Source organism: Sebastes umbrosus, chromosome 5 (assembly GCF_015220745.1).
Source record: "Sebastes umbrosus isolate fSebUmb1 chromosome 5, fSebUmb1.pri, whole genome shotgun sequence".
Classification (NCBI taxonomy): Eukaryota; Metazoa; Chordata; class Actinopteri; order Perciformes; family Sebastidae; genus Sebastes; species Sebastes umbrosus.
Window position 1 is genome coordinate 37,633,814 of NC_051273.1, and position 13,403 is coordinate 37,647,216.

At 38.9% G+C, this 13,403-nt stretch overlaps 1 protein-coding gene across 1 annotated transcript in view; it reads right to left on the minus strand.

The window, feature by feature from the left end:
- The window catches only part of c5h19orf25 (chromosome 5 C19orf25 homolog), an 11,233-nt gene extending 3,731 nt beyond the window's left edge, over positions 1-7,502 (minus strand). Inside the window, exons 1-2 of the mRNA XM_037771181.1 lie at positions 7,336-7,502; positions 5,517-5,603 (exon numbers count right to left, since the gene is read on the minus strand). The gene's annotated coding sequence lies outside the window, so the exon portion shown is untranslated. The remainder of the gene's footprint in view (positions 1-5,516; positions 5,604-7,335) is intronic.
- Positions 7,503-13,403: the final 5,901 nt, after the last annotated feature.

The window sequence follows — 13,403 nt, forward strand, 5'->3', positions numbered from 1 at the left end:
AAATAACAGATTACAAGTGTTATAGTTTAGTTGTCTTCTGATTCACAGTCTAGTTAAAATGTGTAATAATTGTAGGTGTTCAGCAGCAGAAGGACCTGTGGTATCTCTCACACACCGAAGCTGAAGCAGCCTGTCGCAGAAAGAGCTATTTAACACATGACAAACGGACCTTAAACAACTGTCTGCATTTTTTAAGAAAGAGTTTTCGTTTCATGATTTGTAATTTCCCCCATTAACTTTTATTAAGGAGACAGTTAAAGTCAGAGAGAGAAGGAGAGTCTGACTGTCAGCAACACTTTTTACATCATTTATCATCATTTCCATTCAGTCACATGTGAGGCTGATAATTCCTGAGCGTCGGGTTTGAGATGAGTTACATCATTTACATTTTCCCTGAAACATTCAGCATAATAAATCATTTCCAGTGTTTAAAAGACATCGTAGTCATATTCTGGGTTATTAAATAATAAGTTCACAATCCGAATATCAATAAATAAAGACGCTAATAATGAGTAAATAATATAAAGCTATTGTGCCAGTAGAGATGGTTCCTGGTCCTCTAAGCAGGACTCAGGGATGGAACGGTTCAGGTAAAGAATCCGAACCGTTCGGTTCTCTAGTCACAGTTCGGGTCGTGTATGAATTGTTCGGTTCATTTGAAATAAGTTATGAGGCCCATTGTGTATTTTTTTCATGTAGAGTTAGGCTCCCGTTTATTGTCACACTACAGATCAAGGCCTATGAAAGGAGGCTGGGACACGGGTGGACATGGGTCTTGAGGTACGGGGTTTAACACATGCGCGGTGTAACTGAAGCTGTGGTCGTGCGTTGCTATTGGCTCAATTTCTGCGAGTGCAGACCAGATTTTACTGTGCATGTGTTATACCCCAAAGATATGATGCGTTGATGAAGCGTGACCCAGCCTCCTTCTCAGTTGGCACGGATGAAGTGGCGAGTGCGGCTGTCAGTCAGATAAGGAAATGGCGAGTAGCCACGATAAAGTCCAGTTAGAGCAGCTATTCTCAACCAGTGGCCCAGTGGTGGGCCGCGGAGAGCCACCCAGTGGGCCGCGAAGGTGCTGCCTAATGTTTAGATTAACCGCTATTCTGTATTTCAGAGGTTATAGCGGGCTCACTTTTAAAACTAGAGTGAAGATACTTGCATTATATGAAACTAGAAAAACCTAATGAATCCATTGTTACCAACCATGTCATACTCGCTTGTCGGAAAGGAGGCTAAATAACGCTCCAAAATTACGCTAAATTTTGGTGAGGAAAAACTGCCATGGCCATTTTCAAAGGGGTCCCTTGACCTCTGACCTCAAGATATGTGAATGAAAATAGGTTCTATGGGTACCCACGAGTCTCCCCTTTACAGACATATATGTCACAGATGCGGTGACACAAAATTGAGCAATTTTTGAAACCAGTAAAAGTGTGTGGTGAGGAAATATGACCCTGAATACTTTGGAATCATAATGGCAGGCAGTGATGGGTGAGGGTAAGCTGAATATCTATGTGGGTCATTACACCTGACAGTGGCATAACACATATTTACAAGCCAGTTTGTTATTTATTTGGGAAGGTGGTCCTTGCAAATTTTTTAACAAATCGGAAGTGGGCCTCGAGTTACAAAAGGTTGAGAACCCCTGAGTTAGAGGATCCAGCATCATTTGGCTCTGCTGTATGGAGCATTACGGATTTAGTGTTACCAGGAAAATGACGGGAAAAAAGTGGTGGATAAAACGGCGCCTGTGTGAGCACTGTGCAACACATGTGGTTGATGCTAGCAGCAACACTCCGGTGAGCACTGTGCAACACGTGTGGTTGATGCTAGCAGCAACACTCGGTGAGCACTGTGCAACACGTGTGGTTGATGCTAGCAGCAACACTCCGGTGAGCACTGTGCAACACGTGTGGTTGATGCTAGCAGCAACACTCCGGTGTGTCCGTCGTTAGTGTAAGGAGGAGAGAGTCGGGTAGGAAAGAGCAACAATCTCCCCGCAGCATTTAAACAGCCTCTACATGCAGATTCAGACTCAGACGGGGCAACAACACAACTACAGCATCTGGGAGGTTTATAGTGAAAGATATGCAGCCGTTTGCAGTCGTGGAGGACGCTGGATTTCAGCATATGATTAACGTAACGTTACTTGAGCTGCGCTATAATATTCCCTCTCGCCGACACTTAAGCAACACAGTAATTCCCGAACAGACACGACTAGGAATTGTGAAGAATTGTCCAACACAGACCATGTAGCTCTTCCTACAGACGGATGGACATCCAGGGCTACTGAGAGTTACTGAAGTGTGACTGGCTGCCCACCACATCACTGTACAGTACTGTGTACTGCTTAGAGGTTCAGGAACCATTTCTACTGGCACAATGCCTTTTTATTATTTATTCCTAATTAGCGTCTGTATTTATTGATAATCTTGGAATCCTGGAAATTATTTATTAGGCTGCATGTTTCGGAGAAATGGAAATGATGTAACTCATATCAAACCCGACGCTCAAGAATTATCAGCCTCACATGTGACTGAATGGAAATGAGGATTAATGATGTAAAAGGTGTTTGTTGCTGACAGACAGACTCTCCTTCTCTCTCTGACTTTAATTATATCCTTCATAAAGGTTTATGGGGAAAATAACAGATCATGAAAAGAAAAATTGTTCTAATAAATGCTTTGTTCTACAGCTCTTCCAAAGCTTTCTATTTATTTATTTTGTCCCTCTACAGGTTTTGCTGTGGAGTGTGTGTCCAAGGCCAGACTGTGTGTGACCACGAGGCTGACGGGTCCTGTGATGTGTTCTACCTGGGATTTCCTGTACGTACCAAAAACATTAATTTCTTGCATATGAACTGCAAAGACAGTGTAGCCTATACTCTCAACATTCGTGCAGAGTTTACCTTTGATTGTTAGTATATTATATGGATCTGGGCAGGAAATGACATTAGCACCTGCCAGCTGCCAAATCCAGAGTACATGTTGGCTGTGGCAGGTAAAGATTTCAGGTCACCTGCCACCATGGCAGACAGGTTTTCCTTATATTAAGAAATATTATTTTTAAAAAGCAACTCTAAAGCCTAAATTAAATATAGTCATGGATTAAGGTTACATGATATATTCCAAAATTCTACGGTCTGGTACCACTGACTCAGTGTTTACAATTTTAAAGCGTTCTACCTAGATTTCAGAAGTGGCAGACAAAAATTGAGTGGCCAGTCAAATGTTCAGTGAGCTGCCAAAGTGGATCTGGGACGCACTTCCACAGAGGCAAATATCATATAGCAGATGTATTCAATGAATTTAGTGTCTATGGGTAAACACAGAGGTTGTGTCTATATAATGCCATCACAAGAGGCAAGAGCAAAACTAAACAGTTTTGTAATCATAATGCTTTGTTGATATGTGATGAACAAACATCTAACACTCAGACAATCTCTCTTTCTCTGTCTTTAGTTACAGATGGTGCTGCTTGATCATGAAACTCCATTTGGAAATGTGTTTTTTGTTGTTAAGAACTGCTGTTAATTGTTTATTAGAACACTACAGGTCTGCCACGGGGAACTGTGGCGTCACTATTTTGGTGTGAGCGCCATCTTTTGGCCAACTTGGACTACTTCAATTCTTCCTTCAGTCCATGAGGAGGAACCACAGAGACATGGAAACATGATGCATGTGACTGTTGCAGGAAAAGATTTTGTACAGTCTAACAACCCGTCTGTAATTATGTGTCTTCTGCTGATATCTACTGTACATATTTACTGCACAATCCAGCATTTCAAGAGAATATTAAGTACTGATGCCAGAAAGGCTCAGCTTTGGAACTGGTTAGTAACTCTGAAGTTTACAACTGTCGATCAAAACCCTGTTGGTGGTTATCATTTGTGTGAGATACGCAAGTTAAACTAAATATAAATGTACTATAACCTCCGTTATAGAGGGTTATGGTAACTGATGAAAACTGATGCAACAGCCAATAATAATGCATCATCCAGGAAGAAATACAGTTGATTTCATGAAGATGCAAGTTAGCTATGCAATTACACTGCCCTGACACTAATGAGATGATACAAAACAAAAATGACCGTTCAGATATTTTTTTTTTAATGAAATACAGACTAATCACAATTTTTTTTATTAATATTTGTATTACTTTTAAAGTGAAATGGTATCTTTTTGCACAGCTAAATTTAAAGTACAGTGGACACTCCTTATAGCAACATGCCAGTGTTTCCAGTGTAATGTGTGAAACCAATGATTACATTTTTTTTTTTTTTTATATATAATTGCTGTATTATAACCATTATTTCAATAAATTCAGATAACTAAAATTATTATACTAATATTTGTTACCATTATTTATTTATAGTACTATTTGCCTGTTATTTTGATTGCTCTTATTAGTATGATATTGATAAGGTGCCTGAAAATTAACAATAGTAATTGCAGTAGCAGTGTTAGTGGTAGCCTATAGATTGAAAGCATGTAGCATCCAATGCAGTGTCTATGAATATATGTCTATGGGTTTTCCATACTATAACATTCAGGCCCAGCGCCCAGTGTTTTATCACAGCACTTAAGCCAAATGAACAGAAAAAAAATATGTTGACAGTTCTTTGCCATGTTTTGGGATTATTATTTTTTAAATATTGTAATGATATAGTCCAAAATTATGTGAAAATGCATATTGTCAGTTAAATAACACCCTATTGTTTTCCCTGAACCAAAGCTCAGGGTCTGAGCAACCCTCCTGACGTGAAGAGATGACGTCAGCTGAGATCATCTCATTGGGAGATCATTTTGCCATCATTCAGTATCCGATTGCACTGATAGGCTACCAAATGGTCACTTTTAAGTAGTTTTCTGTGTGGTTGTTTAATTTTGTACAACTGTTCGAAAAGGTTACTTTCAAATATAAGTTAGCTCATTTGCCAGCTAGTTAACGTAACCGTCAACCTTTTTAACCAACATGAGTTTTAGATTGAGATTATGGGGTAGTGTTAAGTAATGTCACTTTAGCTGGGTCTTAACGGCCCGGTCGGAGCCCCAGTGATACATCAAAGTAATGTTACTTTAGCTGGGTCTTAACGGCCCGGTTGGAGCCCCAGTGATAAAGCAAAGTAATGTTACTCTAGCTGGGTCTTAATGGCCCGGTTGGAGCCCCAGTGATAAAGCAAAGTAATGTTACTCTAGCTGGGTCTAAACGGCCCGGTTGGAGCCCCAGTGATAAATCAAAGTAATGTTACTTTAGCTGGGTCTAAACGGCCCGGTTGGAGCCCCAGTGATAAATCAAAGTAATGTTACTTTAGCTGGGTCTAAACAGCCCGGTTGGAGCCCCAGTGATAAAGCAAAGTAATGTTACTCTAGCTGGGTCTAAACGACCCGGTTGGAGCCCCAGTGATAAATCAAAGTAATGTTACTTTAGCTGGGTCAAGCCTCAAATTTATGCTCACATTGCTTTTTTCTAAGAAAGACCTAAACCTACCCCCCCCCTCAAATTGTACTCACTTTATCTTGTATTTGTACTTCACAGATACGATGAAGAAAGTGATGTGTGATTTATCCAGAGTTGTTGGCCCGGCTGCTCAGCTCCACCTGTGTGGGAGAGGAGAACAGACCATACATGCATTAAGACCATCAATGGAGCACTAGAATCTGGAAGTCAAGTTAGAACTGTCATACACAGCAGGATTTCACTCACTGGTATGGTAACCAGAAAGTCATTTACTTTTACAGCCTTCTTGTTTCAAGGAAGACAACAAACAACAATGTTCTTCTGCCTCTTCTCCTTCATTCTAGACAGTGGGCCCAACGCATTTTACGTGTTGTTGATCGTTCTCCATCTATAGAGTAAACCATGTTTTAGGTACGCTTTAAAGTCATTCCATAAAAGTCTAAAATAAATTGTTGTAAGGTCTGGTTTGATTATATATTTTCTAGCTAAAACATCTTTCTGCATTTATTAGAAAGATTTTTCTTTTCATGATCTGTTATTTCCCTATTAACTTTTATTAAGGAGACAGTTAAAGTCAGAGAGAGAAGGAGAGTCTGACTGTCAGCAACACTTTTTACATCATTTATCCTCATTTCCATTCAGTCACATGAGGCTGATAATTCCTGAGCGTCGGGTTTGATATGAGTTACATCATTTACATTCTCCCTGAAACATTCAGCCAAATAAATACTCTCTATTGGAAAGGATTTATTAGGCTAAATGTTTGAAGGAGTTATATTATCAGCCTCACATGTGACTGAATGGAAATGATGATAAATGATGTAAAAAGTGTTGCTGACAGTCAGACTCTCCTTCTCTCTCTGACTTTAACTGTCTCCTTAATAAAAGTTAATGGGGGAAATTACAAATCATGAAACGAAAACTCTTTCTTAAAAAATGCAGACAGTTGTTTAAGGTCCGTTTGTCATGTGTTAAATAGCTCTTTCTGCGACAGGCTGCTTCAGCTTCGGTGTGTGAGAGATACCACAGGTCCTTCTGCTGCTGAACACCTACAATTATTACACATTTTAACTAGACTGTGAATCAGAAGACAACTAAACTATAACACTTGTAATCTGTTATTTGTCTTCACTCCGGGATGAATCTACAGTGATGTTGACATGTAACGTCATCAGATCAGTCCAGTCGGCAGCAGCGTCCAATCAGTAACTGATATCCAATAAGTGGGCGTGTCGGTCGGTAAAAGACTTCCGTGAAGGCTGCTCTCGTCTATCCTCGCTCATGGCAAGGCTTATGGAAAGGAGGCTGGGTCACGGGCGGACATGGGTATTGAGGTATAACACATGCGCAGTGGAACTGAAGTTGCGGTCGTGTGTTGCGATTGGCTCAATTTAGGCGAGATTTTACTGCGCATGTGTTATACCCCCGGAGATATGACGCGTGACCCTACCTCCTTTCCATAGGTCATCAGAGATCCTGTAACTGATTTTCCAACAGGCACGATTTATTCGCGTCACACTCAAACACACGTCTGTTTCGGGCGAGTCAGTTTACAATTCAGTTCACTCCCGTACTAAGTGATCCCCAAAACAGTGACATAGGTTCAGATTGCACCAGACACCCTGCTCCAACACGCCCTTCAAACAGCAAAAGAAGAACATCTCCAGTAACAAGAACATACAGTTTATACACATAACAGACATATTCCCATAACACATAACGGTCTGGAAGCTTCACCTCTAGCTCTTGCAACCCAGATGAGCCTCACTAGTCCCCGTACCTTCACAGTATAAACAGATGGAATAAAATAAGCCTACTGCACATTTCAGCCCATATCCCTTTAACAGCCCACACTACATAGTTTAGTCCTACCATTTAATGCAGCCCCAGCTCCTCAGTGCCCTGGGGGAAACGTATCGCCTCACGCAACAAGTCAGCCTGCAGTCAGCCTGCTGCGTTCAGCCTGCTGAGTTCACACGATCTCTCCACTAAGCTTGTCGCATCTTTATGACGTCAACAGCAGCGCGCCCCGTGTCTCTTAACCACACAGTCCGTTTTTGTTTTTTGCTAATTCCTTTTATCATTATTCATTTCTGATTGAAGAACAGGAGTCACGTGGTGCTCTGTTTGTTTTTTGTTTCCAAACGAAAAACGAAAAAACGAATTAAAAAAACGATCAAATTTTGGTTTCTTCAAGTTTCTTTCTGTTATTTTTTCTTTTGAATCCAAGAGCGGAGAACGGCAGTCACGTGAACCAGAAGTGAAAGCAAACATGTCAAAATAAAAGCCAAGAAGATAGTTTGGTCAGTCTATAAAAGTGTAACATTCTTTAAGCACAGGGTCGGGGTAACGGTAGAAGATAAATAAGCTAAATAAATACACAAATAAATACATACTGTACATAGCTACATTAATAGATATTTTTTTGTTTTGTTCTTTACATTAAGACACAAATGTCTTTTATCCGAAAAGTGTGTGATAAATTACAGGGAGGGTCTCTACAGATGTTATACAGAACTCTCATGTAACTGACACTTTTCTCTCTCACACTCTTACTATGGGCTGTTTCTTTATGTCAGCAGGTGAGAAGCACTATGTGGCTACTCCTTTCAACACACCTGACACTTCCACCTGTCTAGCAGTTGTAGTTCTGTTTTCACCCAGTAGAGTGTACCATAGGACCAGTAGCCTATTTCATGCTCCCATGCTCTAGACTGGAGTCCAGTTACAGCTAGGTATGTCACCATACCAGAAATCTTGTAGTCGATACCAATACCAGTGAATTTCCACGATTCTCGATACCAAAATCGATACCACGGTAAAAAAAATAAATAAATCCCATGTAATGTGTACATGTGTCTATATATATCCTCAGATTGCAAGTAGTAGTTTACATTCACTGACATGGTGACATTTCACTGGGTAAAGGCTACGAGAGGTGGGACCAAGTCACCTCTCCTGAAACTTGATTGGATGCTGTTGGATTGGTTCAAACAAAGTGGATCTGGGGAGTTAAGTGTAAGATAATCAAATGCAAGTCCCAATAACATTCACCGGAGTCAGGCTGATTAATCATCATTTTAGACTATGATGTCTGAAGGTTGGCAAACATGCTGATCAACCATACTTATTTATCATTGACCATGATTATTGACTTGACTTTTCATCTATAAATGCGTCAAAATTGAGAATTTGACTGCTGAACATTTTAGAAAAAAAAAAAAAAATCCTTGGGGGTTGAGGAGTGATGACCTCTGACCCCTACGGTGGGTAACATCACAGAATATATAAAATGCACTGACTTCACTGATACCGAATCTCCCTCCAAACTAAATTGTAAAGCTGACGGCCCCTCCATATGATCTGATCAATACCACGTTGGCAGATTGATTTGTTGACTATGTAATGTCACAGGACTGACAAATTCCGTAGGTTGTGTAGGCTACGTAATGTAGTCAACAATGAACTACAGCTATGAAACTGAACATTAGCTTGATAATGTTGTAGAATGTGAAGTTATTTGGTAGCCTACTGTGTGAGAAAATGTGTATTTTTATGCCTCAATAGGTGTGGCAGCAATCGCTTGATGGTGTCGGATCAGGACACTATTTTGTGCTCAGGTGAGAGTGTAGAAACAGAGATGCAGAGTCCAAGTGTAGAGTTAAGGCTGTTTATCTTGATGCAGATCAAAGCATACAAAATAATGGTGTGTGAAATGAGCCTAATGAGAAATTAAAGTGTTAAATGCAAGGTCCATCACAGTTTCTGTATACTTTCCATGGATGCACACATGAAACGAAATGTCCATTAGGCATCAATCATAGCAGGTGAAGTCCAGCCGTCTTCTCCTCATCTGTATTTCTCCCTCAGTGCTGTATTTGGGGGTCTACTCAGTGCAGGCACACTGATGGCACATGCACAGCGCATGATCGGGCACAGGTGATAGTAGGAGGAGACATGCACAGTGAGAACACATGCACAGCGAATGATCAAGCACAGGAGATAGGAGGAAGAGAATGCACAGAGGCATGGCCTTTTTTACACTACTCTGAGACAGTGAGGTGAGGACCTCTGCTGGAAAGGACCACAAAGGTGATTTCCACATATAATTAATTAGGCTTTTAATTCATGCTGTACAACTAAATAGTACATCACAAAAAACAATTAAAAAAACATACAATACATTATCTTAATGGGAATTTGCCAGGCTCTGCATTGCCCGTGCCTGGAGAAATAACAAAAAGGATTGTGCACCTTTGTGCCTTTTGAGAGCTAGATCATAGAGCATTATGAACATATTCACTGCTTAATAACTGTGAAATAATCTTATTCAGATAAGCTACAGTAGCCTTCTATCATCCTTTCTATGTATCTGGCTGGAACTGGACTCCAGTCTGGAGCCTATTTATCTTCTACCGTTACCCCGATCCTGTGCTTAAATAATGTTACACTTTTATAGAATGACCAAACTATCCAATATCCAATATGCCCATATTTTCCAACTCATTTTGGCTGGTTGCTGATACAGATATATACGCTCATGTTTTCTCCACCTAATTGCAGTGAACATCAAGTCTCTCCTGTAGTACAATTAACCTGTAGTGCTGAGCAGCTGTCAATCACTGCTCTGATCAAACGGTCAAACTAGGCAGCGCTGATCAAATATGAATCAACATTCTGTTACTGTAATGTCTATTTCTCTCCTCAGATGTTCTCAGAATCATCTTGTAGTGCACGGTTTAGCTGTAAAATGAGAAAGTTTGTGAAATCTGGTGAAGGAACGCTAAGTATTGGTCACATGACAGGAGCACAGCCAATAGGAACGCTCTCTCAATGAAATTACTTGTAATTGGTCAAAGGCTCCCGTCACGGGCTAGATGTTCTAAAGCCTTAAAACAGAGCCATGAAGAGGAGCAGAAGTATAGTTATCTCTCAGAACACTTGAATTACAATATGCTGAAATGTTATTATGGGATTTTTGCCCAATGATGCCAAAAATATACTGACTACTGCCACTTTAATAATTCTCCAAATTTTAGTTGTTTATATAATTCAGAGCGGAATTGTAATGAACTGTAAATTATTAGTGTATGAGATTACATCAACAGAAGCAATGTCACACACACACACACACACACACACACACACACACATACACATATAAGCTCTGGAAGAAATTAAGAGACCACTTCAAAATTATCAGTTTCTCTGGTTTTACTATTTATTGGTATGTGTTTGAGTAAAATTAAAATTTGTTGTTATATTCTATAAACTACTGACAACATTTCTCCCAAATTTCAAATAAAAATATTGTCATTTAGAGCATTTATTTGCAGAAAATGACAACTGGTCAAAATAACAAAAAAGATGCAGTGTTTTCAGATCTGGAATAATGCAAAGAAAACAAGTTCATATTAATTTTCAAACAACACAATACTAATGTTTTAATTCTGTATTGTTTATGATGGAGTGTGGTCATGTATGCAGTGATAAACACTCTTACAGCATTAGATATTATTAATTCTGTATTGTTTATGATGGTGTGGTCATATATGCAGTGATAAACACTCTTCTAGCATTAGATATCATTAATTCTGTATTGTTTATGATGGAGTGTGGTCATATATGCAGTGATAAACACTCTTATAGCATTAGATATTATTAATTCTGTATTGTTTATGATGGAGTGTGGTCGTATATGTAGTGATAAGCACTCTTCTAGAATTAGATATTATTAATTCTGTATTGTTTATGATGGAGTGTGGTCATATATGCAGTGATAAACACTCTTATAGCATTAGATATTATTAATTCTGTATTGTTTATGATGGAGTGTGGTCATATATGCAGTGATAAACACTCTTATAGCATTAGATATTATTAATTCTGTATTGTTTATGATGGAGTGTGGTCATATATGCAGTGATAAACACTCTTATAGCATTAGATATTATTAATTCTGTATTGTTTATGATGGAGTGTGGTCATATATGCAGTGATAAACACTCTTCTAGCATTAGATATCATTAATTCTGTATTGTTTATGATGGAGTGTGGTCATATATGCAGTGATAAACACTCTTATAGCATTAGATATTATTAATTCTGTATTGTTTATGATGGAGTGTGGTCGTATATGTAGTGATAAGCACTCTTCTAGAATTAGATATTATTAATTCTGTATTGTTTATGATGGAGTGTGGTCATATATGCAGTGATAAACACTCTTATAGCATTAGATATTATTAATTCTGTATTGTTTATGATGGAGTGTGGTCATATATGCAGTGATAAACACTCTTATAGCATTAGATATTATTAATTCTGTATTGTTTATGATGGAGTGTGGTCGTATATGTAGTGATAAGCACTCTTCTAGAATTAGATATTATTAATTCTGTATTGTTTATGATGGAGTGTGGTCATATATGCAGTGATAAACACTCTTACAGCATTAGATATTATTAATTCTGTATTGTTTATGATGGTGTGGTCATATATGCAGTGATAAACACTCTTCTAGCATTAGATATCATTAATTCTGTATTGTTTATGATGGAGTGTGGTCATATATGCAGTGATAAACACTCTTATAGCATTAGATATTATTAATTCTGTATTGTTTATGATGGAGTGTGGTCGTATATGTAGTGATAAGCACTCTTCTAGAATTAGATATTATTAATTCTGTATTGTTTATGATGGAGTGTGGTCATATATGCAGTGATAAACACTCTTATAGCATTAGATATTATTAATTCTGTATTGTTTATGATGGAGTGTGGTCATATATGCAGTGATAAACACTCTTATAGCATTAGATATTATTAATTCTGTATTGTTTATGATGGAGTGTGGTCATATATGCAGTGATAAACACTCTTATAGCATTAGATATTATTAATTCTGTATTGTTTATGATGGAGTGTGGTCATATATGCAGTGATAAACACTCTTATAGCATTAGATATTATTAATTCTGTATTGTTTATGATGGAGTGTGGTCATATATGCAGTGATAAACACTCTTATAGCATTAGATATTATTAATTCTGTATTGTTTATGATGGAGTGTGGTCGTATATGCAGTGATAAACACTCTTCTAGCATTAGATATTATTAATTCTGTATTGTTTATGATGGAGTGTGGTCATATATGCAGTGATAAACACTCTTATAGCATTAGATATTATTAATTCTGTATTGTTTATGATGGAGTGTGGTCGTATATGCAGTGATAAACACTCTTCTAGCATTAGATATTATTAATTCTGTATTGTTTATGATGGAGTGTGGTCATATATGCAGTGATAAACACTCTTATAGCATTAGATATTATTAATTCTGTATTGTTTATGATGGAGTGTGGTCGTATATGCAGTGATAAACACTCTTATAGCATCAGATATGACTTTGTCACGGTGTGGACCTGCAGAGGGAGGCTGTCTGAACGCTGCGGGGGAACAGACTCTCTGTCCAGTCTGCTTTTGTTTCGCTCCGCTGATCGACACATTCGGGTGATGCCGTCGTAATTAAATGTTTCAAGTGTCCACATATAAACCTGACTTCAGTTGAACAGTATCGGCGTACAGTTTGACACAAATTGTTGTCAGTTTAGCTCGACAATCATGAGCTACTGGGCGCTACAGCGCTGCTAACATTCCTGGTGCGCTGCCAAAACTTTCTGGGTAAAACTCACGCTCCAGAGTTTCTGTTCCGCGCGTTCGAGTAGTAGACATAAACAGCTGTTTGGGTAACGGCGAACCGAAAGGATGTCGCGGACCGAACCCAACGGCCTGTACCAAATGCGGGTAAATTATTGTCAGTGGGGGGTAACATCGTCAGGCCATCCGCCACTTTGGCAGGCAGGGAAAATGCTACGGATGGGAATAGAGGATTGGTTCCGATTGTCCGATTCCTTGGCATCTCATGCCTTCGTG